General features: G+C 43.4%; 1 long non-coding RNA gene across 2 annotated transcripts; it reads left to right on the top strand.

Annotated features, from left to right (window-relative positions):
- The first annotated feature begins 1705 nt into the window (after positions 1-1705).
- LOC135897327 (uncharacterized) lies at positions 1706-26257 on the top strand. Of its 2 annotated transcripts, none has more exons than XR_010563016.1 (4): positions 1706-1774; positions 19013-19193; positions 19328-19457; positions 25016-26257. It is a non-coding gene; the product is annotated as an uncharacterized lncRNA (long non-coding RNA). The 2 variants fall into 2 exon arrangements; XR_010563015.1 differs by having other exon boundaries at positions 1712-2024.
- Positions 26258-27467: the final 1210 nt, after the last annotated feature.

Raw genomic sequence — 27467 nt, 5'->3', positions numbered from 1 at the left:
CTAGGTCATACCAATCTATTCAGCGGGCTCACAGCGAACTAAAAGAAATAATCTCCACGAACTTCGGCCCTCAACATTCATGCACGTGAGTGAAATACTATCACCGCTCGACACACGCACGTGTGTACTTTCTATCGCACCTTTGTATCGTTGTATGTTACTTGCCTCGCATAGTCGTGCTGTTACCGACGGTTCAAAGTCCGTCCGTGCAATTCGTAACCATACTTTTCGTCTGGTTACGTTCTGGTTGCCGCGCGCGATGCAAAGTAACTTCTTGCCATCCTTCTTCCGGTTTCCGCACCAAACCGCACAGCAACAATAAGGCATTTCGGACCTCCCGGAACGAAATTATCGCAGCGATGTGCATATATCACAACAGGCGAAACGCGCGCACTTCGCCCGGAGCGCAGGAACTTTCATGGCGGCAAAGGGGCGGAGCAAGGTCACATGTCACCGATCAGCCTATCGCAGGTGTTGTCGGCTGGATCAAAGCCTAGCGGTACTTTTAAATGATTGAGGGACTTTATTTATTTATTTATTCATTTCCTCAACGGTCTCTGTTGAGACATTACATGAGGGAGTGGGGAGTTAGTGCCAAAGAGATACTACAAATTACAAAGGGATATTTCCGATGAGTCGCTTGAATGCAAGTGGGTCGATGATAGTGGCAACTTCGGCGGGCAGGCCATTCCAGTCTCGTGTTGTGCGCAGAAAAAATTATTGCTGAAAAGTAACTGCATTGCAGTTCTACCAGAAAGCTCGCCTTCATGCATAGCATTTGCCGCCAGAATTTCCTGGTAAACATTATGGTTACATAAGCTGCAGTTGCCGGGAAGCATGAGAAGCAGTCGGGTATCTTTGAATGCTATCGCGTTCCACTCTTAAAGGCAAAGCTTAAGGGGACCCTGAAACGATTTTGGCGATTTTCTACAAACGTACTGAGTCGTTAGAGTAGGTTCTTCTGATCATTAATTGACACATCTAAGTGCTCTGCGTAAAGCGTGTAATTTATTATAAGGTTTTAAAAATGCACATCGCTGCCGATCGCAGCGCACTGCTCGGCGGAATTTTAAGCCGCCCCTACCCATATGATGCAAATAACCCATATTACGTCACATGGGCGAGCTATCTGATTGGCTGACCAGGGCGCGTGGTCGATAATTTTTCCAACTTTATGGTGAACAAATGATGCTCGTAATAGTTGGAATGTTAGTTACTTTGTTTTTGTAAAAAGAAAATAACTTAAAGAGAATACACAAGAATAGTTTTTTAGTACACTTCAGCACTTCCGGCACACAGCAAGTGTCGTCTGCTTGTGTTACAACGTACTCCATTTTGACAAGAGCTCCGCAGTCAGAGTCGGTCTCAGTCTTTTCGCGAGCACTATGATTCGACTTTGTTGCCTTGTGGACTGCAAACCTAGCGACCTGCAAACCGCGAGTCCAGTATTAGGGCAAACGCACGCGCAAGGGGACAGGGTCTGGCCGCTTGACTGTGCAGGGATGAGCCACGAGATGAGCAGAAGGGCAAATGTGAACGGTCTGCACGGTGCAGCCACCTGGTGGCACAGAGCTCAACCATACACAGTAGCAGCAACGAAGTGTCTTCTTTGCTGCTGGTGTGTATTTTTCGCAGGAGTGTAATCATCAACACGTTGATTTATAAATGTTTAAAATGCTTTACACTTGGTTAGAGCAATATTAGCGCTTTGTTTGACTGGTTAAGCGCTGCGCCAGCAAGTGTCTGGACCGTGCAGACCGATCAGGCTGCCCACGTACGTCTACGCTAAAGTTCCTTCATCAGCTTGAGTTTATGCCTCCAGCCATTTGCCGAAATGACCAGCTTGCCTGTTTTTAGCGGAGTACCGGACACGTTCGGCGCTACGATAGAATGCTCGCAACGCACGCTGCTTCGATAGCTCTCGGTCAACGGCCAATATACTGGCTAGTGTGCCGTCCGCGGCCTCTCGGTGGCACCAAATGCAATGAATGCCGGCGGCTGCCACGAGGGGCGCTGCAGTGCAGGTGGGTGCATCATCCGGTCTTCGTAGCCCGCCGTGTTTCCACAGCATCGGCAAGCGGGCTGCTGCGCTTTTTGTTTTTATTAAGCTGTAGCAGCAGCACAGTTCAAATGTGGGCAGCTGATTTATAAATCAGGGTTTGTTTCGATTACAACAGGCTTCTCTAGCGCTTGTCGCTTGCGTGAAAAGCGTGTGCTAGCTCAGCTGGGCTTCGAGCGGGGAACCTGATCTGTTTCTCTGCTGGCGAAGAGAAAACGTAATTTCTAAGGCAAATGCCTTGATCTCCATGTTCCAAGGCCGTGTTGCGAGGTACAGAACATATCACACGATCCAAGGAAGGCCAGAAACGAACCAAAGCATGTCCAGCCGTGTATAGGAGATGCTAAATGATTAGCAAATTTAATTTTTCATTATAGTGATTGGATTAAGGGATATAAGGCTGAATTAGAGGGATTAAGGTGTATTAATTAAGGATTAGAGTGAATTAGAGTAGGCTTTACAAGGCTTTCGCCTTCGTACGTTTATATCTTCGGCGATAGCTAAGGACACTTGTTTTTTTATTCTAGCGATGATGGCAGCGTAATTTTTTAAGGGTACGTTTCAGGTTATATTTTTCATTCTAATAAAGTAAAGGAATTCTAAGGTTACGTTACTGTTCTATTGATGTTATATTAATGCATAACCATTCAAAACCGCTGTAACCGATCATCTTTTGAAATGACTTGAATTTCTGTGTTCTTTCTTTTTATTTTATTTGCTGCTATTTCTGCCTACTATCTTATTGTTGTCCTCATAGGTTTGAATTTTTTTGATGGTTTGTAAACCATGTACCCATCTCCTTATAATTCCCATTGGGCCCCGAGGATAGGATAATAAGCAAAAAAAAAATGCCTGTAAAATGGACTGCACGCACGTGGTGTTCCGTGTACTATACATTTTTTTTTATACCTGGTAAATACGTGCAGATTTCTTTTTATGTCTGATATACGTCAACAAAAATAGGAAATAGATATTTCATTTAAGCGTAACAAAGATTTTATTCATGCGTAACAACAGTCAATCGCAGGCATATAAGACAGCCCTAGATGAGATAATGCACACACACATGAATAGATCGCGCAGTGAGGCAGTTTCAGGAGCTTCTGCCGTTTCCTTTGCGCTTCCCTCTCTTTATTGATGCCTTTTACAAAAAAAAAAAGAAACCTCAAGAAAACAAAGAACTTTGCAACTGCTGTCAAAAGCTGGTTTTTCATGCTCTGGGCACCCTAGCTGGTTGAGGAAAGGCCAGCTGTCTGCAGCTGACCTGAAAAATCAGCTATACTCGCTACATGTAACTTGTTTTTGCTGAAGAACACAGTAAAATCATCTTCCCCGGCCTTCACAGCGGTTGACGTCTGGCTAATTAAGATAGACAAGCAAGGCCTCCATTGTCAAAATGGGAAGTGCAATAATGAAGCAGCGTCTGTACTAGCTTCAGCTTTACTTACGCAAAGGAAGCCTGCACAATGTGGTCAAGAATTTTGGGCAGTAATCTATCGTGCAACATAACCTGCAGTATAGTAGATCAAAGCACTACTGCTCGTTTTTTCTTCTTTTTTTTTCCTTGGTACTCAGGAAAAGTAAGCTGAATGCTTAGCAAACTCAGGAAATATCGTGGGTATAGCTTAGGGTTTCAGGCGTGGTCACGATGGAAGAATACTTCCACCGTGGGCGTGTTTTATCGCGGGGTATCTCGTGGACATTGTCATTCACGGTGATAGAGAACGCGCGCTCGACTAAGCTGTTTTCGAACTCTTTTTCACAAACCGCAGCAGTTGGTGCCGGTCTTCTGTCCATTCTTGCCCATTCTGCTGCCGCTTCGTATCAGATGGTAGCGTGAACAAGGATACACGCCCTTTGTTCGAGCGGTAACCGCTTCCACACAACGGCACAAAGCAGCTAGGTCCTCTCCTTGCACTGTCTCAGCTTCGGCATTTTTTCACCGCCGCCGCATAGTTCTCGCAATGACAGGCACACGAACATAACAGCCACGCACTTACTCTTTGACAACACCAAGCACAAACACGCAACGCTGTAATAACACTGAAAACGCAAACACAGAAACCGACGCAACAACTGCGAAACTGATATGCGAAGCAGACGACACGCGCAGTCTGCACCCACCCGTGTGGCAGCGACCTCTGCCGGCCATCGTGGGCATTCATTGCAGGCGGCGCCACGCTCATCCATTGAAAAGAGCTGGTGCACGGCACACTAGCCAGCATATTCTAGGCACTGTAGCGGAGAGGTCTCGCGCGGGAGGGGGCGTGCTCCTAAACAACCGGAAGTGAGCGATGTGACGTCGCATCGTGACGCTGAACCAGTGAAGGCGGAGCTTAGCGCCGCTCGCTCGGCGAGCGAGTTGAGGAGGAAAAGCATAGCTAGGGAGGAGGGTAACTTCTAATCGCTTGCAGCTCCATTAATACGTAACGCTTCACTTAAATTGTGGTGGGAATGTTCTGCTTAATCTGTACCCTACGCCCTTACAAAATTTGTCCGAACCGTTTCAGGGGCCCTTTAAAGGGACCCTGAAACGATTTTGACGATTTTCTACAAACGTACTGAGTCGGTAGAGTAGGTCCTTCTGATCATTAATTGACACATCTAAGTGCTCTGCGTAAAGCGTGTAACTTATTATAGGGTTTTAAAAATGCACATCGCTGTCAATCGCAGCGCACTGCCCGGCGGAATTTTAAGCCGCCCCTACCCATATGATGCAAATAACCCATATGACGTCACATGGGCGAGCTATCTGATTGGCTAACCAGGGCGCGTGGTCGATAATTTTTCCAACTTTATGGTGAACAAATGGTGCTCGTAATAGTTGGAATGTTAGTTACTTTGTTTTTGTAAAAAGAAAATAACTTTAAGAGAATACACAAGAATAGTTTTTTAGTACACTTGAGCACTTCCGGCACACAGCAAGTGTCGTCTGCTTGTGTTACAACGTGCGCAGTCTTTGACGAGAGCTCCGCCGTCTGTGTCGATCAGTCTTTTCGTGAGCACGATAAATCACCCTTGTTGCGTTGTGGGCTGCAGACGTAGCGACTGGAAAGATGTGAAGTTGCGAAATCGTGTCTCTCTGCAAGGCAGCATACGAGCGAACTGGCTGCTGCGCATCGGACTGCGGCTATCCGATAGGCGCCAGGATTTGCGCGTTTGTGGCCGTCACTTTACAGCGGAAGATTACTAACGCAATAGCGTTTCGCAAGTCCGGTATTAGGGCAAACACAAGCGCAAGGGGACAGGGTCTGGCCGCTTGACTGCGCCGGGATGAGCCATGAGATGAGCAGAAAGGTAAATGTGAATGGTCTGCACGGTGCAGCCACCTGGTGGCACAGAGCTCAACCATATACAGTAGCAGCAACGAAGTGCATTCTTCTTTGCTGCTGGTGTGTATTTTTCGCAGGAGTGTAATCATCAACACGTTGTTCTTATAAATGTTTAAAATGTTTTACACTTGGTTAGAGCAATATTAGCGCTTCGTTTGACTGGTTAAGCGCTGCGCCAACAAGTGTCTGGACCGTGCAGACCGATCAGGCTGCTCACGTACGTCTACGCCAAAGTTCCTTCATCAGCTTGAGTTTATGCCTCCAGTCATTTGCCGAAATGACCAGCTTGCCTGTGGTTACCGGAATACCGGCCACCTTCGGCGCTACGACAGAATGCTCGCAACGCACGCTGCTTTGATGACTCTCGGTCGACGGCCAAGCGGCCAGCGGAGAGGTCTCGCGCGGGAGGAGGCGTGCTCCAACAACCGGAAGTGGTCGATGTGACGTCGCATCGTGACGCAGGACCAGTGAAGGCGGAGCTTAGCGCCGCTCGCTCGGCGAGCGAGTTGAGGAGGAAAGGCATGGCTAGGGAGGAGGGTAACTTCTAATCGCTTGTAATTCCATCAATACGTAACGCTTCACTTAAATTGTGGTGCGAATGTTCTACTTAAGCTGTACCCTATGCGCCTACAAAATTTGTCCGAACCGTTTCAGGGGCCCTTTAAGAAGGAAGGAGGTAAATGAGTGAGAAAGAGGAGAGAGCATAAAAGAAAGAAACATCAAATGGACACACTCATTTCAGGGTCCAAAAGGACCCTGAAACGATTTTGGCGATTTTCTACAAACGTACTGAGTCGTTAGAGTAGGTTCTTCTGATCATTAATTGACACATCTAAGTGCTCTGCGTAAAGCGTGTAATTTATTATAAGGTTTTAAAAATGCACATCGCTGCCGATCGCAGCGCACTGCTCGGCGGAATTTTAAGCCGCCCTTACCCATATGACCGAAATCACCCATATGACGTCAGTGGGGCGAGCTATCCGATTGGCTGACCAGGGCGCGTGATCGATAATTTTTCCAACTTTATGGTAAACAAATTATCTTTGTAATAGTTGGAATGTTAGTTAATTTGTTAAGAATGCACCAGAACAATTTTTCAGTACACTTAAGCACTTCCGGCACACAGCAAGTGTCGTCTGCTTGTGTTACAACGTACTCCATTTTGACGAGAGCTCCGCGTTCAGAGTTGGTCTCAGTCTTTTCGCGAGCACGATGATTCGACTTTGTTGTCTTGTGGACTGCAAACGTTACGTGACTGGTAATATGTCAAGCTGCGACATCGTGTCCCTCTGCAAGGCAGCATACGAGCGAAGTGGCTGCTGCGCATCGGACTGCCGCTATCCGATCGGCGCCAGGATTTGCGCGTTTGTGGCCGTCACTTCACACCGGAAGATTACTAATGCAATAGCGTTTCGCGAGTCCCGTATTAGGGCAAACGTAAGCGCAAGGGGACAGGGTCTGGCCGCTTGACTGTGCCGTAACGGGATGAGCCGAGATGAGCAGAAGGGCAAATGTGAATGGTCTGCACAGTGCAGCCACCAGGTGGCATAGAGCTCAACCACACACAGTAGCAGCAACGAAGCGTATTCTTTTTTGCTGCTGGTGCGTATTTTTCGCAGGAGTGTAATCATCAACACGTTGTTTTTATAAATGTTTAAAATGTTTTACACTTGGTTAGAGCAATATTAGCACTTTGTTTGGCTGGTTAAGCGCTGCGCCAACAAGTGTCTGGACCGTGCAGACCGATCAGGCTGCTCACGTACGTCTACGCCAAAGTTCCTTCATCAGCTTGAGTTTATGCCTCCAGTCATTTGCCGAAATGACCAGCTTGCCTGTGGTTAACGGAATACCAGACACGTTCGGCGCTATGACAGAATGCTCGCAACGCACGCTGCTTCGATAGCTCTCGCTTGGGGTCGACAGCCAAGCGGCTAGCGGAGAGGTTTCGTGCGGGCGGGGGCGGGCTCCAAAACAACCGGAAGTGGACGATGTGACGTCACATCGTGACGCAGGACCAGTGAAGGCGGAGCTTAGCCCCGCTCGCTCGACGAACGAGTTGAGGAGGAAAAGCATGGCTGGGGAGGAGGGTAGCTTCTAATCGCTTGTAGCTCCATTAATACGTAACGCTTCCCTTAAATTGTGGTGCGAATGTTCTACTTAAGCTGTACCCTACGCACCAACAAAATTTGTCCAAACTGTTTCAGAGGCCCTTGAAGCGTCCTCCAAATTTTAATTTTATTTATTTTTCTTGGTAACGGTTTCTTATTGTGCTAGAGTGCAGGTCGGGAGTTACTCGCTTTTTTGGCTTGATTATTTCAATTTGTTCACCCCAGGGCGCACACCGCTGCGATGAACGTGGTGATGCCATCGCTCCTTCTTGCGCAGGCTTTCCTGCTATGCATCCTTGCTCCGCTACATTCCGGTTTCGGCCTCATCAATCCCGCCGCCGCTCGTCAACTCGATGATGTTGCTACACAGCCTCCTGTGGATAACGACAGAGCAGTAGAAGACAGGCGGAATCCGCCGCATCCAGCTACAGTCGAGTTGCTCACCTGGTAACCATGCAGTACTGCCACCTCGGCAGTTTTGCCTTGCCTACAAATACCACTTCCGTTCTGGGGCCATTCGGGGCACGCCGATGCGACAAACGTGGTCATGCAACCGCTCCATTTTGTGCAGAATTGGCAGGTTCCTTCTCCCACCAGGTTGCCCTCCAGTTGCATTCTTTGCCTATGCGGATGACTCGTCCATTGTCGTCCCGGACGAGGCATCAGTTTGCGGCGCCTTGGAGGTCGTGGACAGTTACTGCGGGGCGAGCAGTGCAAGGTTGAATAGGGCGAAAAGTGCAGCCATGTACTTGAACTCCATTCCGTCCAGCCTGCAGCCTGTTCATTCATGGTGTCCCCGTGAAAACGCGGCGGCGCATTCTAGGTTTCCAATTCGAACCAGACGGTCTCTCTCCTGAAAAGTGGCAACAGGCTAAGGAGAAGCTTGAAACCACGATTCAGGAATTCGGCGCGTTGTCATGCCCATTGACTGCTCGAGCGACAATCCTGCGCTCACTTCTGTTTTCGTACCTGACGTATGTGGTGTGTGTGTCTCCTGTTACAACCCGAGCCAAGCTTATCTTGGAGGGTCCTCTTTCACTTCCTCTGCATGGGGACAAATGGTTGTGTAGCTAGGCGGGTGCTCAAGTTGCCCAGGGATAAGGGAGGACTCGGAATTCTTGACCTGGGCATCGTGGCTACTGCACTACACGTCAAATGGACCCAGGTTGCTCTTAAATCGGATATGCTCCTGACTCTAAGCTTTACTTTCTTTTTCCTTAGCACCCGACTCTGCTTGTTTTTGCAGAGCACATTTTCCCACTGTGTGCCTCACTCAGGTTCCCCGTCCACTATTTATGTGGCGGCTGCCAACTCTTTGGTAAGCCTCCGCACGGTTCGCCTCGACATCGATGTAGCTTCAACTCCACTCCAAGAATTAGCAGATATCCACACCCCAGGTCTGCCCCCCCCATTGCCAAATGTATGACCTGTCCATTCACAGGCCAAACTGGAAGCTCATCACGACCAGTTTCCTCGATGCTAGGTGAGCTACGGTCATGTACCGCCTGTGCGAGGGTGCCTGCTGTTGAGCTACATGGTCTTCACAGCCGTCCCGGTTCGTGGGTTGTGCCCGTTCTGTGGCGCTCGTGAGGACTCGGTTCATACCTTTACGCAATGTTTGCTTCCTGCAGCTCTTCTCCGAAGGATTGCTAGTCTTTTTAATCTCTCAGGCATTCCTCATCAGACAGTTCGATTTTTGCACCCTTTGACTAATCAGACGGTCAACCAGTTCATGCTCCTTCTCGCCGAGTGCTCAGACCAAGTTTGGTTGGCACGCCACAATGCAGTTTTCGGGGGTCAAGTGCCGGGCCTTCACGAAGTGCTTGCGAAAGCACGGAAGGAAGTCTGGTTTCATCTCACCCAGGAGTGGCACCGCTTGGGCGAGAAGTTTCTCGAAGTGTAGGCTCATCCTGCTGTGATTTTTGGTGAGTCAGGTGGAAAGCTATCCATTAAGTTATAATGCATGCTCCTAAGGTCGCTCAACTCGGCCGTGTGCGCCAGTCGATCTACGGGGTTTTGTTTGGCTCAGCGGAACCCAAAGCTGAAACCGGTGTGGTTTCGCTGTGTGGTTGCGCTGCTCCGTGTCCAGGACGGCTTTGGTGCTCTCCATGGTTTTATGCCTTGGCCTCTTTTGCGTCAAGGCAGTCCGAGGGTCAGTCAGGCTTGTGTCCTGTAAGACCGACATGGCTGTGTGTTGAGTGCAGTAACTCAGTGGCGCTGCACCACAACAGTCCCCTTGTCCAGGAAGGACCGTTGGCCCGAACCAAAGCCCCCTGCCCAGTCAACCCGGGTTGAGGGCGAGAGCCAGGGTCTAAGTATCAAATGATGCTGGGTTGATGAGTACATGTAAGCTCATGGACACGGCACCACCGGGTGCCAAGTCCTCTTCCCATCTGACAACGGCACCTCCGGACGTTGCAGCGCAGTAACTGCAGGTTCTCCGATTAGTTCTGTCGGCACTCATGTGGCTGCCTCGGAGCTGACTGTATCTTCGGTTTCTTCCGCTCGGCTCAATTCGACAGCGGTGAATTTTACCCCGGACAGTGCATTGCCGACCGAGTGCACTAAGCACCCACAGCTATTTCTGGCAGGAATGAGTAAGCGAGATGCGCCTTTCCAAGTCATCGGGTGCAAAGCCAGCGACAGAAAATCCGTGAAGTCTCGGTATTTGCTGCCTCAAGATGACTCCTTGTGGTCTGCTTGGCTACCGCGCATTGGCCTTCCTTCCACGGAGATGCGGGAAAACCTACGCATTTGCGGTAGGCACTTCGCACGGGATGCCTTCTGTTACGATCCGGAACTTCTACAGGGCACGGAGGTCAGTTGGACACGTTTTCATTTGAAGGCAAATGCGCTGCCAATGTTGTTCCTTCCCGACAGACAGGTAAGCGGAAAATTCATATTTCTCATTCCTTAAGTCTGCAAACTTGTAGCAATACGATGGTACACTTGGCAATCAGCCGCAGTGGAAAATATGCTATAGTTTTTCAGATGTAATCAGTCGATCACAAGCATTGATGTATGGAGACTGCAGCAGACATTCGGGTGTTTCAGAGATGCTGTGAAGTCCTCTTCTCGAAGTCCTCTTCTCATCTGACGGCTCATTTTTGTGCAGGTTAGTTACCTCCCTCTTGCTTTTTTGGTCGCAGTGTCGTGCCCCCCTGACCTGCTTGATTGTTACCGTAGAAAGTTGTGTTTCTCATGTTATTTTTGCCTCAGTGTCCATTTGGTATCTCTCTTGCTTGTCATGTCAGGGGATGTAGAAATGAATCCTGGACCTTCAAACGGTGACAAACCTGCATTGCTTGTATCTATTTCACACACATTGTCTCACCTGGAACAGTCCCAAACCATTATTATCGTAGAACTTTTGCTAATCCGCGCTGCCCAAACTAATAAAGAAGGTGTGGTCGACCGCCTGTCTTCGTGTGTCGACGCACTGGAAAAAGTTGTTGAGAATAATCAACCAAATGACTCGTCTTCTTGCGCCTTGAAAACAAGCATAGAGAAATTCTCCATGGAAATCCAAGCTCTTACAAACAAATGTGATTACGCCGTGAATCGCCTTCGCTGCTCAAATTTGATTTTTTTCGGAATAAAGGATAATAAAGGCGAAACCTGGGCAGAGTCTGAGTCCCAGATTATTTGCTTTTGCTCAGAGAAACTTGGCGTCACCGTAAATCCTGACAACATTGAGCGAGTGCACCGGCTGGGGCAATTCCAGGGAGACAAAAAGCGCCCTATAGTTGTAAAATTAGGGGGTTCAAAGTTAAATTGAAGATTCTATCAGTGGGACCCAAGCTTAAATATACGTCTTACGCAATTCATGATTATTGAACACGCGTGTGAACAGCCCGAAAAATGCTTTTCACTTACGCCCAAGAAAGGAGCACTAATTTTAATATCCGATTCGACAAGCTCACCATGAGTGAAAGAGAATTCATATACAATTCCGAAACAAATTCTGTCGAGGAAGTGCAATTATAGCAATCGAGTGTGCCCTCTTTCTGTGTCTTACCAATGAGTAATCATGAGATTGTTGCTCTGAAATTAACACTTCCTTCCAATACAATCATTTTAATTGCTTGCGATCATGCCCTGGACGCCGACATTTCATATGTTAACCAACTGTATTCAACCCTACTGGATCTTCAGGCCCGCTATCCCCGCGCGAGGTGCTTACTTTGTGGCGATTTCAACTTCCCTGACATTAACTGGCTTGACTTATCGGTGCACAGTGGCCGATTGAAGGAGTTCATTAATTTAGTTCTAACCTTCAATCTTACACAAACAGTTGACATGCCAACACGCCAAAACAATACTCTTGACCTTGTTCTTGCTTCGAACCCTGAATCCATTCAGTCATTATCATGCATTCCCCGTTTCAGCGATCATTGCTTCTTATGTTCAAACTGTCCATACCCATCCCTACTCATCAACCATCTGTCAAATATATCCGAGACTATAAGAAGGCTGACATTCAGAGTATCATCTCCCAGCTGGACAACTTTCTTCATTACTTCCACATGTCCTCCACTTCCAGAACAGTAAATGAAAATCGGCTGCTTTTCAAACAAGAATTTTTGTCACTCGTTGACCGATATGTACCCCTTGTTTGCATTCGAGGCGATGCCAGCAGACCCCGGTTTTCTAATGCCCTGAGAAAACTTTCAAATAAAAAAAAAAAACGACTCTTCCGGGCAGCAAAACATTCGGCTAGTGCTTTGTATTGGGAAAGCTATTTCTCTTGTCTTCGCGATTACACAAAACTTTTGCGATGCTCAAAAAGAAAATTTAATCATCGGGATCTACAGGACACTATTCACTCCAATCCAAAAAAATTCTGGAAGCTTTAACTCCCGGCATTAGGTCATCACATAATATCCCATTGGTTAGTGATAACGGTTCTGAAGTTCCACCAGACAAACGCAGTGATGTAATGAATTCTTACTTTTCCTGTTTTTACAAATGAACCGACCTTAAATATCCTTCCCCAATCTAAATTTCCGTTTTCGCAGATGCCGTCCATTATCATCACTACATATGGTACCATAAATCTTATTGAAAGGCTTGAAGTGTCAACCGTCCGGGACCAAGCCAGTTTCTGCAAATAATATTCGTGCAATCGATTGCTGCTGGCTCAATTCCAGACGACTGGAAGCTGAGCAAGGTAGTACAGTTTTTAAAGCAGGTAACCGTTCTGATCCTTCTAACTACCAACCGGTTTCACTAACGTGCATTGCTTGCGAACTACTTGAGCATATAATATATTCACAAGTTGCATCTCACCTTGATTCCAACAGCTTTTTTTTTCCCAACCAGCCTGGCTTCAGATCCGGTTACCCATGCGAAACTCAACTTTTCCATTTCACAACCGATCTTCACCTCAATTTAGATTCCTTATTTCAGACAGACGTCATATATCTTGACTTCTCGAAAGCTTTAGATCGTGTGCCCCATCAGCATCTTTTAGCCAGACTTTCATGCTTGTGTCTTGATCCGCTGATATTAACATGGATTCATTGTTTTCTATCCGGTCATTCTCAGTTCACTGTTATCGATAATGATCATTCACCCACAACTGAAGTTCTTTCTGGTGTCCAGCAAGGCTTGGTGCTCGGCCCACTTTTGTTTTTAATCTTCATGAACGATCTTCCTTCCAGCATTTCATCGTGCATTCGCCTTTTCGCAGATGACTGCGTCTTGTACTGCCGCATAACCACATAAAATGAATGATCAGTTGTTGCTTCAAAATGACTTAGAATTGAAGACTGGTGTTCGACATGGCTAATGAAGCTGAATGTATTTAAGTGCAAATACATGCAGGTAACATGCAAGCGTACTAACCTCAGCTACACATATTCATTGTACTCAACCACCCTTTCCCAAGTTGAATCTCACCGTTACCTTGGAATTCACATCACCAGCAAACTCACCAGGTCCGAGCACATCACAAAGATTACAGCTGATGAATCGAAATCACTTGGGTTCATCAGAGGGCACCTTAGCTTCTCCCCTCCCTCTATTCGCAGTCTAGCTTACAAAACTTTTGTCCAAACCAAACTAGAATTTGGCTCCCCAATTCGGAATCCACATCAGACTTACCTAATCGATAGCCTAGAAGCCATTCAAAACCGGGCAGCCCGATATATTTCATCCGACTACGACACCTACTCCAGTGTTACCAATATAAAATTATCGCTTGACATCGAGGCTCTGACACACAGACGAAAAATCGCCCATTTGTAATTATTTCATAAGCTACACTTCTGTTTTCCATCGCTTCGAGACTCTCTTCTGCTTCCACCTCTCCAAACATCACGCTGTCTCCAACTCCATGAGCATTCTACGTCTGCACGGCTTCTCTAACACATTTAACAAGTCATTCCTGCCTCTTGCAATTGAAGAATGGAAATCATTACCAGACCATATTGTAAGAGAATGCGATCCATATAAGTTCCGGCAGTTGCCGACATCCTATTAGAAAACATGATGTGGAGAATTCTTGCCTGCTTCTGTTTGCCTCTGTTTACTTTACTGTAGCTGTTTTTATACTTGTTAATGCTTATTTAAAGTTTTTTGTGCTTTTCTTTTCCTCTGTATATATCCTGCCGATCACTGATGGTGACAATGTTTGACAGTGACCTACGTTGTGTTCGATGTTCCACCCTCCCCTTATGTAATGCCCCTTCCAGGGGTCTCTAAGGGCCAATAAATGATGATGATGAAAAGTCTGTCTCATGTGAAGGTGCCAAGAAAAATGAAATGTGTAAATTGGGGGGGTATTAACCAAGATGTCACATCCCAGAGAATGCACATCCCATGGACGTCCGAAAAACATCGACATCCCAGATCCTATGAATGACATCCTGCAGGTATCTCTAGGACACAGGATTCAGCAAAGTCCCAATAATGAACAGTTGCAGGCATTATTGGGAAGTGCTGGCAGAATTGGCCAGCCGCGCATTTGAAATGTGCACAAAATGGCCCAATAAGGCTGTGCACTTTGTTGTTATTTTCGCAACTAAACCAAAAACGTTGACGGACCATATAATAGTAACATGCAGTTTATGCACACCTTGAGGGCCAATTATTCCTGTACAAATTATACCTATCACATTTCCTCCCTGTCAGTAATGTAACATACAAATTTTGCCAGATTGTACCGAATATTTTCTTGTTCTCACCTTACTGGCACTTCCGATGGTATGATGCTTCAATTTCCTTCGAAAAGAAATAAACATGGACCACCTTGTACCACCACCATAGCCGCCACCGAAGCACACTAAAGTGACACATGTGATCACGTTAGGCACTCTATGGTAACTTAATAAATAATGCTTGGAATAGCTGGTGTACAAAACTGGCCGTCATGAAGTATTTGCAGCCCTGAAATTCAGTTTCGTCACAGTCAACAGAAAAAAGCATGGCCTGTAAGATCTGTATTTGTTGTAACAGAGAGCATCATCACTGCGTGGATTTGGGCCATGGAGGAACATGATCTGGAAAAACATTTGAAGAATTTGGACACCGCCTATATCAGGCCATTACTTGAGCAGAATGACAAAAGGGGCAGAAGCATAGCCTCCGAGAGTTGTTTTTGTAGCGTAAGCAGCAGCAGTCGCTGGTTGTAATATATGACACCATAACTAATAAAAGCAGTAATAAAAGCTAGTTCCAAGGTTTACTACTAGCAGACATCCTCTGTTAAATTACTTGCTTATTGCTACATAATTCGACCGAAGCTCGGGTACGCCCATATTATCCGAGATCTCTATCCTAAATGTAACATAAAGAAACTTGAACGAATCCAAAGACAGGCTATCCGGTTTGTTTACAATAAATTTCTGACATTTGACTCTCCAACTGAACTAGCGAGGTCTAATATAGTATTCCTACACTAGAATTGCGCCGAAAAAAATTACAGCTAGACTTTCTCAGTTACTTAATAACAAACTGGCACTCGAGCCGGCAATGTATGCAAATCCACAAATATATGCAAATCCACTAATAATGAGGCCCACTCGCCATCATCACCAAAATGTTCCTACCCCTTATTTTGCCTGAAGCAACTCATTCTTTCTTTCCACGCACCATTAATGACTGGATTGACTTGCTTTTATGGAAGTTGTATCAGCATTGTTTTACTTGTGCCCTACCTTTTTATTTTATCCACCCTGCATGGACTTCATGTCCACAGTGTATATTAAATAAATAAATAAAATTAATACTAATATTTTCACATCTACTTTTCGCTAACGATGATGTCTTCGCCATCATTTTTGTCGTTGAAGCTAATCCAAGCTGAGCCAGACTGAGCAACAAAGTGTGCGTGTTTTTTGTTCTAAGAAGTATTGTGCAAACTTTCGGATTCTGCATTGATGACTATAAATGTTGCTGCTATACTTTTGCAGACATTTTTCTTTTCTTTTTATACACATGCATAGTTTCTTATGAGTCAATGTGCTTAAGTTCACTATTCAGCTTCTTTAGTTTGGCTCTGTGGAGTGGGAAGTGGATGCCGCTATCGTGTTATGGCTACCATGAAAAATGAGAAACAATGTCGTCTCGCAATAACAACAAGTGATTGCTTGCGCTTTGTTTTATAGGCTGTTTCCTTCTTGACATTCACTTATTTTTGCTTTGTTTTGCTGCAATTGTTTTGTAGGTGTAGGGCTGAGCAAAAGCTTTAACAAGTCTACACTGAAATGAGCCACCACCCTAAGGCTGTCTTTCTGCACAAACTGTGCTCCTATGATGTCTCGGTTACCAGTTTCATGCCTAGCTGACTAAACAGAATTTTGATGTCATTAGTTACACACAGTACTTATTGCACCAAACAGTCATACAGTTTCACAGATTTCAAGGAAAGCTTGCTGATCTCTGAAAATGTTAATTTATGAATGATTTCATCATTGTGTCAGAAAATTGCCAGTGCTCGTAGTCCCTGTGATCTTTTTGCTCTACCAAGGGGGTGACGTATTAAAATCAGTAGTCAGTTTTATATGCTTCATTGTTCCTTCTATTTAAGTGCACACCACGTTTTTGCTTTTTTCTAGAGGGATAACATGGTGGTTCAAGGAGGGGACACAGCAAAGGAAAAATAACATGACGTATCTCGCGCAGCATTCTTGTGCCAGCAGTGGTGGCGGAGTTGTGTTGGTTCGGGGCAAAAGGAAAAAGAAAAAATTCAGAGCCATTCCACTCTGTGAAGATGGATGACCAGCGGAGCTGTATAGTATATGGTGATAAATATCTTGACAATAAATATGTTGATTGAAAATGAAAGACACATACCACAATGAATTTTATTTTTTCATGATGTTCTTGTTGTTTTATTAAATTGCATATTCAATGCTTTTTGAGTGTTTACCTTCTTTTGTTTGCTTTCTTGGGTTTATTATTTGGTCACCAAGGCGACTGTCACTTTATGATCGCTATGATTTATTTATTTATTTATTTAATTTATTCCAATACCTTCAAGGCCCATAGGGCGTTACAGAAGGGAGTGGTAACAATGAATATAAAAGAAGCACAAAGCAAATATTAGGTAACATATTCCAGCGAATTTTTAAAGTCACTGGGGTCCGTAATAGATACATTGGAGGTGGGCAAGTGGTTCCAATCACTACAAGTTTGAGAAACGAAAGAATGAAAGTGTTGGTTAGTGTGACAACAAGGAACAAACACTTTATAACGATGGTCAATACGAGATGATATAAATGATGAGTGGGGAAGTAATCCTTGCTTAAGACAAGGGTTGTGCTATGATTATGGTATATGGCCAGTGGCTCTGTGGCGATACTGGAAAGGCTCTTCACCAATGTGAGGTCTATACACGACCGATGATGCGTCATGGGCACAATGATGCTTGTGTAACTCTGAACGCCAAACCTTTCCAAGAGAAATGCCACAAACTACTTTCCATCTGGCCGAGACAAGTCTACGTTGAAAGCACCCACAATTACAATGGGAGTGGAGTCGGTAGGGGCGATCCAACCAAAGGTACATATGCTTGGCATTTGCGGCAAGATCTTCGTCCATATTACATGCTAACCGCCATCGCCGCGCACAATCCCGCTTCTGTTCGCAACGGTATTCTTTGTAGGCATGCTGCTCTTTTGCAGCCCTCACCGCACGCGACCTACCCATTGCACTGGTGGAAAGGAACGGAGATAAAGTTATGTGGTTTGCCTATAGAGCCCGTGATGTCAAACCGCAATCCATACTAAGCAGTGTCTATTCCGGTTCTACTTTATTTATTACGATGTTTTTTTTTACCACAATACGTTTTGACATTTCTCGTGATTAAACGCAGCTGGGGCATACCTGGTGATACACTTTTACTTTATGCTTTAGCTTTTTTACCTCTGGGGCGGTCGCCATCTTTTTTGCCTACGCATACAAACTGCAAGAACCCAGCGTATAACAGCTCCGCTGTAAAAAAAATTTGTGGTCACCAACTTCTGCAAGCTCGTGTGCAGTAGGTGCCACTTATGTATGCGTGCAACCTGCTCCTCTTAAGACAATAACTGAAGGTACTCTTGAATGCAGACCCTTGAGTTGTGAGCTGTGCAGTAGTGCGAAGCCTTCACAATAACTTTTACTAGATCTCTCTGTTGTTTTGAATGTGTAAATTGGAATTACTTGTGACCTTGAGTCATGCCTGTGATGTCATAGCCAGCAACAGAATGCAACAATCTATAAGCAACCATAGCAGAGTAAACAAAATGAAGTTGACAACGCTTCAAAATTTTAGGGCAAGTTATCAGAAACTAGAAGCTGAGATGCCTCATAGAGTTTATTTTTTCTTGTTTCTGTACATTAAAAAACACCATCTTTTTTATCTGGAGAAAAGTCATCTTAAGAACCATTATTATTTGGCTTGTAGATAAATATACATTCAAAAGGGCCGAAAAGGTCCTCTGGAAATGTGTCATGGTGTGGCATTCTAATTTTTCACCAGTCGAAGTATTGTTGATGTCGAAGCATTGTTTGTTGTGTAGTGCACAATATTATAGTTCAAAGTAGCAGTAAATAAGAGAATTAGAATAAAATTCTGTAGCTTTACATGCCAAACAACGATCTGATTACGAGGCACACAGTAGTGGGAAACTGTAGAATAATTTTGACCACCTGGTGACCTTTAACGTGAACAAAAGCATTTTGAATCCTGCTGCCATCAGAATGTGGTTGCCATGGAAAGTAATATGGTGGGTAAACATACTGCCCAAGCATTTAGATAAATCACATATACCTAACAATGTGCGACACATCTGTTCAAGTGGTTTATATTGGTACTTGTCTTGTTTGCTAGTTGAATAACCTCAGGGTTCAAACAAAATTAATGCCACCTGGCTCACAACTTTTCTACTAACTCAAAGCTGCATGTCTAGTAATTTGGAGGGTTTGCCTTGCCTTGAACTTTTCTTAGTATCTTTATAACTAAAACTGTTCTTGTTCCTGTGATGAAGTTACCACAAATTCGTTTGCCTTTTTTTTTTCACTTGCAGCCGTGCTCACAGGTATCATCTCAAGCAATCGCAACTACCAAAGAAATAGAAAAATGTGTAATGCTGTGGTTTCGTCAAGCGTCAGAGCGAGCAGCTGCATTGGAGAAGAAAGGAGTGGCTGCTGTTTACTCAGCTACAATTGTGTCGTTTCCTACAGTTTTGGTTACGTCCAGCTTTTGATGTAAGTGAAGGTGTTGCATTTTAGGTGGAGGTTTACCTTAGCTTGTTTGCCTATCTTGTTAAGCAAGGTCTTCTCAGAAGACCACCAGAATATGGCTGGGTGTCATCAAGGAGGCTATGTTGTCATCTTTACAGAAGACCATCAGGTGGTGCTTGCTTGTCCTGGCATCGCTACTTAAAGGCCGTCTTCATCTACCGTCGACCGTTCTTGGCAGCATTGGCTGTGCTTGTGCATTAGCTCACGCATTCCTTTTTGTTTGTACAGGTTGGTTACGACAGCATCTGTTGTTTTCTTTGTTATCCTGTTACTGTCGCTGCTGCCACAAACTTTTTTAGGCTACCTGTGTTCTTTCATTTAGTTTTTAGTGTTTTTTTATAGTTGAGTGCTCTTAGATATGGCCACCTGTGCTGAGCTCGCCAAGAGACTCGATGAACTAGAGTCAAGACTTTTTAATACATGAAGACCTCTGAGGTTTTGAAGTGCTGGAGCTAAAGAAACACGTGGACAGCCTTGAGTCCAGTTTAGAATTTCTGAATGATCTGGTTGACAAGCTGCACATTGAAAAGGCCTCACTTGTGGTAGAAAACAAAGCCCTGGAAAGTGAAAACTGTTCACTTTCCTGCAAGGTCTCCGAGCTCGAGCAGTACTCTTGCATTAACAACATCGAGATCAGGGGTATCCCCTGTACAGAGGGCGAGGACTGTGTTGCTGTATTGGACACAGTTGGCAGGAAAATTGGATGTCCCGTGATTTCCTCTGATATCGATGTCATTCATCAAGTCTCCACTAAAGATAAGGGTAAAACCTTCATTGCTAGATTCTGTTCTCGAATGAAAAATAATTATTTTTATCTGCAAGTCATGAAAGGCAAGGATCTGCCTGAGTGACATCGGGAAATATGACAACTGCCCTGTGTTTGTTAACAACCACTTGACACCACAAAATAAAGAATTCTTTCCCAAAGCACTGGGGCTAAAAAAAGCTAACTGAAAGCACTTCTGGACGGATAATTGTCAGACTAAGGCTAGAAAGACAAATGAGAGGTGTGTTTGTCGCATTGCTGGTGAGTCTGACCTTTGTGTTTTCAACTAACTGCCTCCATTCTAACCCTTAAATGTCATTACCATCCACCATGGATTCTTACTTGTCAACATCTGCACTGGATAACTTCATGTTGCACGACTGACATTTAATCATTTACTTGAATGCTGGAAGTCTCCGCAAGCATTTTGATGATTTTCAGCATCTGTTTTCGACAATTAACAACACCTTTTAAATAATATGTGTGTCTGAAACCTGGCTTAGCAATGATGACAAGGACCTATTCTGATAACTCATACACTTCTGAGTATTCTCACAGAGAGATGAGTAATCACAGTGGTGCAGCTATATTTGTCTCATCTAACATTCCATACAAATGCCGGCATGACTTAGAGTTGAATATTTCTAACTGTGAATCAGCATTTGTTGAATTTGATTCCCCCATCTTCTGTATAGACAAGAACTTAATGTGTGGCTGCATTTATCGCTCACCTTCTTCTTTAGTTACTGACTTCTGTAGTGTGCTTGATCGAGCTATGTAAAAAATATTGTGCGCTAATTTTAATGTTATAATCATGGGTGGCATCAACGTTAACCTCTTGGATACCACTTCATCTAATTCTTCTAGTTATTCAAGTACCTCCCATAGTTTTGGGTATGAATTTATTATTTTCCCTACTTGCTATCCTAACATTGCTGATGGCATTTTGATTGATCACACATTATCCACCTTAACAGACCCATCAGATGCTTGCATTGTTACGACCGATATTACCAAATCACTACCTTATCGTTCTAAACTTGCACAATCACTCAACCTTAACAAACACTTCATTCTGCAGAGATGTACTTTACGAAGAAATGCTCCTTACTAGCCTAACTAAAACTGACTGGTCGGAAGTTGTATCATCTAGTGATCCCAAAAAGCTTTTTCACAGTTTCTGATGACACTTTCATTGCATTTCAACTCTCACTCACATAAACTTAAGGGCAGAAAAAAGGTAGCATTGCCGCGAAATCCACGGCTTACAAATAACCTTCTGAAACAAATGTGGTCTCATGAAAATTTTGTATAAGAAAACTAAGAAACAACCTTTCAATACTAAACTACTTGCCCATTACAAAAAATTTTCTAACTCTCTTTCTGCTCAGCTGAGAAGTGCGAAGAGGTACAATAACAAACAAAAAATTATAGAATGTGGCAATAACACTAGGAAAAAGTGGCAAATATTTAGCTACTTCTTAAGCCGTAATTCTCAGAACGTGATTTCTAGAATCATTCACAATGGCAAGGTATGCTTTAATCCACTTGATATTGCAAATGCCTTTTGTGATGCTTTCTTCAATAACACTTCTGATTCATGCTGTAACGTGTCCTTCAACCGCCTACGTTTTTCATTTTTCCTTTTTCCAACAACGCCTGATGAAGCAATTTCAATAATTAGACCCTTAAAGCCACTAGTGTTGGCCTCTATAATATTAATGGTTGCCATATTAAAATGATCACACAACATACTGCTAACATTCTCTCAGCTATCATTAACCTGATTTTTAAAACCAGTTTTTTCCCATGTGATCTCAAACACGGTCGAGTCATTCCTGCTTTCAAAAAAGGTGACCGCACGCTTATGCAGGATTATACACCCATTCGCATTCTTCCATTATTTAATAATGTTACTGAAACACTTATTGAAAAGTGTCTAAAATATTTAGCTCAATTTAGTATCCTTTCCCCCTATCAGTTTGGCTTGCGTTCTGGCTTTTCAACTAATCTAGCACTTAGTATATTACTTACTGATTATCTTAAGAAAGCTATTGATGAAAGTAAATTTGCAGCCTCAATATTTGTTGACCTGTCCAAGGCCTTCAACACAATAAATCACACAACTCTTTGCACTAAACTTGAAGCCTTTGGAATAACTGGTCTGCCACTACTCCTAATCTCCAGTTACAAGATAGAAAACAAGTAAGCATTTCTGGGTACTAGCTACTACTAGAAGCTACTACTAACAAAGGTTGCATGTACTAACATGGTAACATAGGCGTCATGTACTTGTGACGCCTGTGTTTTTTCATCCACTTTCATTGCCACTAATTTATCATTTCTTTAATTCAATAAGTAAGTACAAGTAATCTCCCTTACGTTGTCCTTGGTGCCAGTGTTTGTTGGCTTCTCATGATATGATTAATAAAAAATTGGGCCCCTCGGTTAGCCCCCTTCCTTCTCGTACCAACATAGGTGTAATATATATTAATGATCTGCCAAGTTGCCTCTCCTCATCGAAGTGCATTCTGTATGCTGACGAAACTACTATATTTATTTCTAATTGTGTAACAATGTGAAAAAGTAAGCCAAACGAAGATGTCATGAAAATTTTCACATGGTGTGAACTTAAGCTGCAGATTAACCATAACAAGACCAATTTTGTTGTCTTTGCCTTGCATCAGCAATTGCCTGAGCTCCTTCAATCCATTTCCATCAACAACCACCTAATCACTGCAGTTGATCGCCATCTTAAATTTCACCTTCACAAAGCTAATGTAAAAAAGAAAATGACATATGGAATATGCATTCTAATCAAAGCACGACGATATTTCTCATTTTCTACTCTGATGTCGTTTTATTAAGCATTTGTTCATCCTCATATTAACTATAACATTGAATCATGGGGAAACACTTATAACAGTCACCTAACTTCATTGCAAGTCATTCAAAATCGAGCTTTTTGCCTAATAACATTTTCACCTCGTAGCATTAGTGCAAATCAATTATTACATGCACATAATATTTTGAATGTGATTGGTCTTGGTAAATATAACCTGGCCATTTTTATTTTTAGGGCATTAAACAAGAATATTCCAGTAACAATCATACCAAAGACATCCCTTATTAATATAAACAATACTAGATTTGCAGGCAATATGAACTTCATTTTACCCTGCTCACAGATTTCATAGAGAACTTAAGCACTTTCTTTTAGATTCCACCGACTTCCCTTTTTAAGTGTAGTATGTGTTGTATTTTTTAACGTTAACTTTGTTTCTATATTTGTCTCCAGCATTTTCTTTTTTCGCTTTTTTTTTAAAGCTGCCTTAAGTTTTCCCTATCATTGACAAATCTGAAGCCTTATTATTGTTTAATGCATTCAACTGCTGCTTTTCTGTTCATTTATGCCTTGCCACCTAAAAGTTTTTCTAACGTAAATTTTACAAGTTGCCCTTGTTTGTATTATTAATTCTTGTCATCATGCACACGAGGTCCCATTTCAGTTTCTAACTAAGGGACCTCCTTCTGCATGTACTTATTATGTAACTATCCCCATTTCTGTCATGAATAAACCAATTCTGATTCTCATGTACTCTCATTCATCCAATTTCTGATACCTCCCCAAGGCCTTTCTTGGTCTCAAACTGCCCTTTTCTTGATGCATTGCTGATGGTGACCTTGAAAATCGGCAAACAACCTGAACTTCATGAGTATGCACTGTTTCGTGTGATAGGTAATGTAATGTAACATAGTCAAAGAGAGGCTGAATTCTCTCTTAATTCCTGGATTGCAAGACACTTGAAATCGAGCCACCATAGCCGTATTGTGAAAAACTGGTAATAATCATTTTCTTTTTGAATAATTAAGCATTAAGATTTAATAATTTTTAGTTGGAAGTAAATTTATGTTAAAAATCTTCAAGCAACCAAAGGCTTTTCATACTATTTTTATGCTAGAAATATAGGAACGCTTTGGTTATCAAGCTCTAGTAGCTATTTTAGTTGTCTATTTGCAAAAAGGAAGTACTCATTTAAATGAAAGTCAAGCCGCCGCGAGATCACAATATCATCACAAATATTTATTGAAAAAGATGACTTTGACTTATTTGGCATCAAAACATCAAGTACATTAAGTACACTTGACGCTCTCTCAGACTTCTTTATTCTCTTCTTAAGTATCTTGCTTCTTAACTTAATTGAATAACTATACAGGGTGTGTGTTTTCTTGTTCCAGAACACAATTTGTAAAAATTGTCCATGGCAAATAGGGTGCAGTCCTTGATCAGAATTGATCGAAGCGGTGCACATTACTTACCCAATAAATTGAAATGCATAGCCAATTAATTAGCAAGAATACTAACTCTTAAACTAATTACTTTACGGTACATACTGCAATTTGGAAATTGTAGCCATCAAGTGTGCAAGGCATACCTAGAAGGAGCAAATAGTGAGGATGGCACTGGTTTTGAGATATGTACTATCAAACCTAAGGTAAAAATGCACTGTTCCACTTTCTTAAGAAAATGTGGTTTTTGTGCACCGAAGTCCAAAAGTAATGGGAGGCCAATGTGTTCTATTGCCAACCTCAAAATTAATTCCAAGTGGATATACCTTGTGACCTCGCTGATTATAATTAGGGAATTGCAACATGTGATGCGACTTACAAGTGTAATTAGCAAATTTTTCTTCATTTGTCAATTATGCATTTAGATTTTCCATGTAAGTAATGCCCGCTGCTTTCAGTAATCTAGCACTACTACTACAATTGTGCTAGCTGCCAAAGATGATTCCTTTTTAATTTTGCTTGGTTGAAGAAAAATCACTAGGCATTTTTTGCACATAAGAGGTTGCTTTGTACATAAGAGAGAGTTTGTTCACTGACATGCTGGCCTACATTTCATTATGTGAAGCTTTCATTGTTTGAAACTAATTTCCAACAGTGCCTGTTTAATGTACTTCGGTTTTGCTTCTCAACAGATTTTTTTTTTTTCAATTTGTTTCTTTCCTTCTCTTAGGGGCCTGATGTCTGACTGTTTACAAAATTCATTCACTTAGGCAGCCCGATGACAAGTTGCAATAAAGCTGTGCAAGTTTTATAAGGTTGCTCCACTTATTTGCATGCAAAGGACACCATGTGCCTAGAACAAGCATGACAAATAATATCTATTTTACATCCTGAGCCTGGGATGTAACCTCCATCCCGCATCCAGATAACGCCCGAAAAAAGACCCGGCTGGTGCCTCCATGGAACATCTTTCGGTGTTTCACCTGGGAGGTTTTCTTGATTAGCGTAAGACATTTTAGGAACATCCCTAGGATCTCTTCAACATCCTTACAGAGACATCCATCATACATCCTTAGGATGCCTGTGTGTTGTCTTGGTATTTAGCTATGCTCACAATATTCAACAAACCTTGCACCGCATTCAGTAAACTCTCCACACCCTCAAAAGATTCAAAGTAAAAATAGTTTGTACAATACAATCTTCACAAAAATATGGTAGCTGGTGCAAACATTAGGCCAGAAAAACACAGGGTAAACCTTCACATAAGTGCTGGCTTGCAAGGCATGCAAGTTTCAGCTGCATTGCTGTCCATGTACCAGTGCCTTTCTAATGTGCAGCTAGCTCCACAGCCATTATCTAAAACGAAATTCAAAATGCTGCTGAAAGCTTTTGTTTAACCATCTGGTCATTGCTACCAAAAAAAAGTGCCATTTAATGTGACAGACATCATGTGAGTGATGCTAATGGGTAGGCCTCCCTGCTCCACTGGAGACAGCTGTGAACAAGGCAGTATGCAAACATAATTCTGGGACCCACTGTGCTTTTATGGGATATTGTGCAACATTTGGTCTGAAACCTGGCCAACATGCTCTTCATTGAGCAGCAGAAAAGGATGTCTCGGGGAAAAATGTGAAATTACAGTGAAGCTCTGTACGTGAAAGAGGTATGCATGTAAATATTTTGTACTATGATTATATAGGTATATTAAGAAGAGAACGCTGTGAAGAGAATGGTTGATGCGACTGCCTCGCTAATTGGGAAATTGTGAGAGGCAGCGCCCGAGTGATGTGTGAGAGCGATTCACAGCAGCCACTGCAGACATGCCTTCGCTCATGCAACGCTTTGTTTCCATATATGGCATCGGTGAACACACTCGTTGCATGCCTTATCGATGGTGTTATTGATGAGCAGACGACAGCACCCTACTCTGGCACCATCTTGCAGTAGTTGCCACCGCGGAGCCTGTCTTGCTTGGCACTACATTTCTCGCACTTTCGCCATAACCTCCTCCACTGCCTTATGGTTTCGCTGCACCCTCCTCCTCCGCTTTCCTCCTTGTGCCCTCTTCGCTATCGCCATTTGCTTTCATCACCTGCTGCGCTACGCATTCACTTTTTCATCCTTTGCTGCGCTCTAGAAAGGCAGGCAAGGCCCTTTAGACTAAAGGCAGAACACTCCAGAAGTCCAGCATTTGACGGCACATCAATGACTACAGCTCTGGTACCTTTTGATAACTTAAAATCTAAGGTACAACTTTGAAAGGCATTTTCTCAAAACTATATATATATTTTTTTGGGCTCCTGCTCAGCTTGTCCTGTAAATTTCTTCGCAACCTGCTAGGTATATTTAAATTCTGTTTTTTTATTGTGTTCTTTGAAGCGCAGTTCAGGGCGTGACATTCATTCTTTTCCAGTGTGACTTTTTCTGAATTAGTGATTGAACTAGTTGCTCACAGTTTAGATGCCTGTTGTACAGCCACCTCATAAAAAATAAGAACTAAAAAAATCATGTAAATAAAAATATTCACTGATGATTATCGTACTCTCTTATGTGAAATTTGAGTGCAGCTCTAAATGTAATTTCATTTTGCGATATATTGGCTGGTGCAGACAATCTGTCTCGTGCGGCATGTTGCAAACAGAATGAAGTGTGGCGCAACTGCCTTGCTATTCGGGAGATTGCGAGACGAGCCACATGGGCGACATGTGGATGTCATTCACAGCAGCCACCGCAGACAATCTCCGTTCATTTGGTACTTTGTTTCCATACAGATGATGTGCGCTAGTCTGGTGCCATCTCATAGCCATCGTTGCTGTAAAGCCCCTCGTGTGCAGCACTACATTTTTTTTTTCACACTCTCTTCGCTCTCACCACTTTTTCAACTCCCGCTATGCTCTGCATTTGCTCTCATCTTTCGTTGTGGTCGTTTGCTCATTTACGAGGTAGGACGCCGACGCTCGCCGCAGGAACGGGCACCTAAAAGCTGCGCTCTAAAAATTCAAAGAATGTTGTGCCATCAACCATTCATTTTGGAATGCACAGCGCTTTGAATGAGTCTTCTGTTACATTTCGTAAGCTTTACGAGCCCATACGGGGAACGAATTTATAGATAAAGAAGTTGGTGAGATAAAATTTGAAACCTCTATGGTGACATCACAGAAACATTACTGCTACCTCTGCCA

Source organism: Dermacentor albipictus, chromosome 2 (assembly GCF_038994185.2).
Source record: "Dermacentor albipictus isolate Rhodes 1998 colony chromosome 2, USDA_Dalb.pri_finalv2, whole genome shotgun sequence".
Classification (NCBI taxonomy): domain Eukaryota; kingdom Metazoa; phylum Arthropoda; class Arachnida; order Ixodida; family Ixodidae; genus Dermacentor; species Dermacentor albipictus.
The sequence above is the reverse complement of the archived record's forward strand: the minus strand, read 5'-3'. Positions and strand labels throughout refer to the sequence as shown.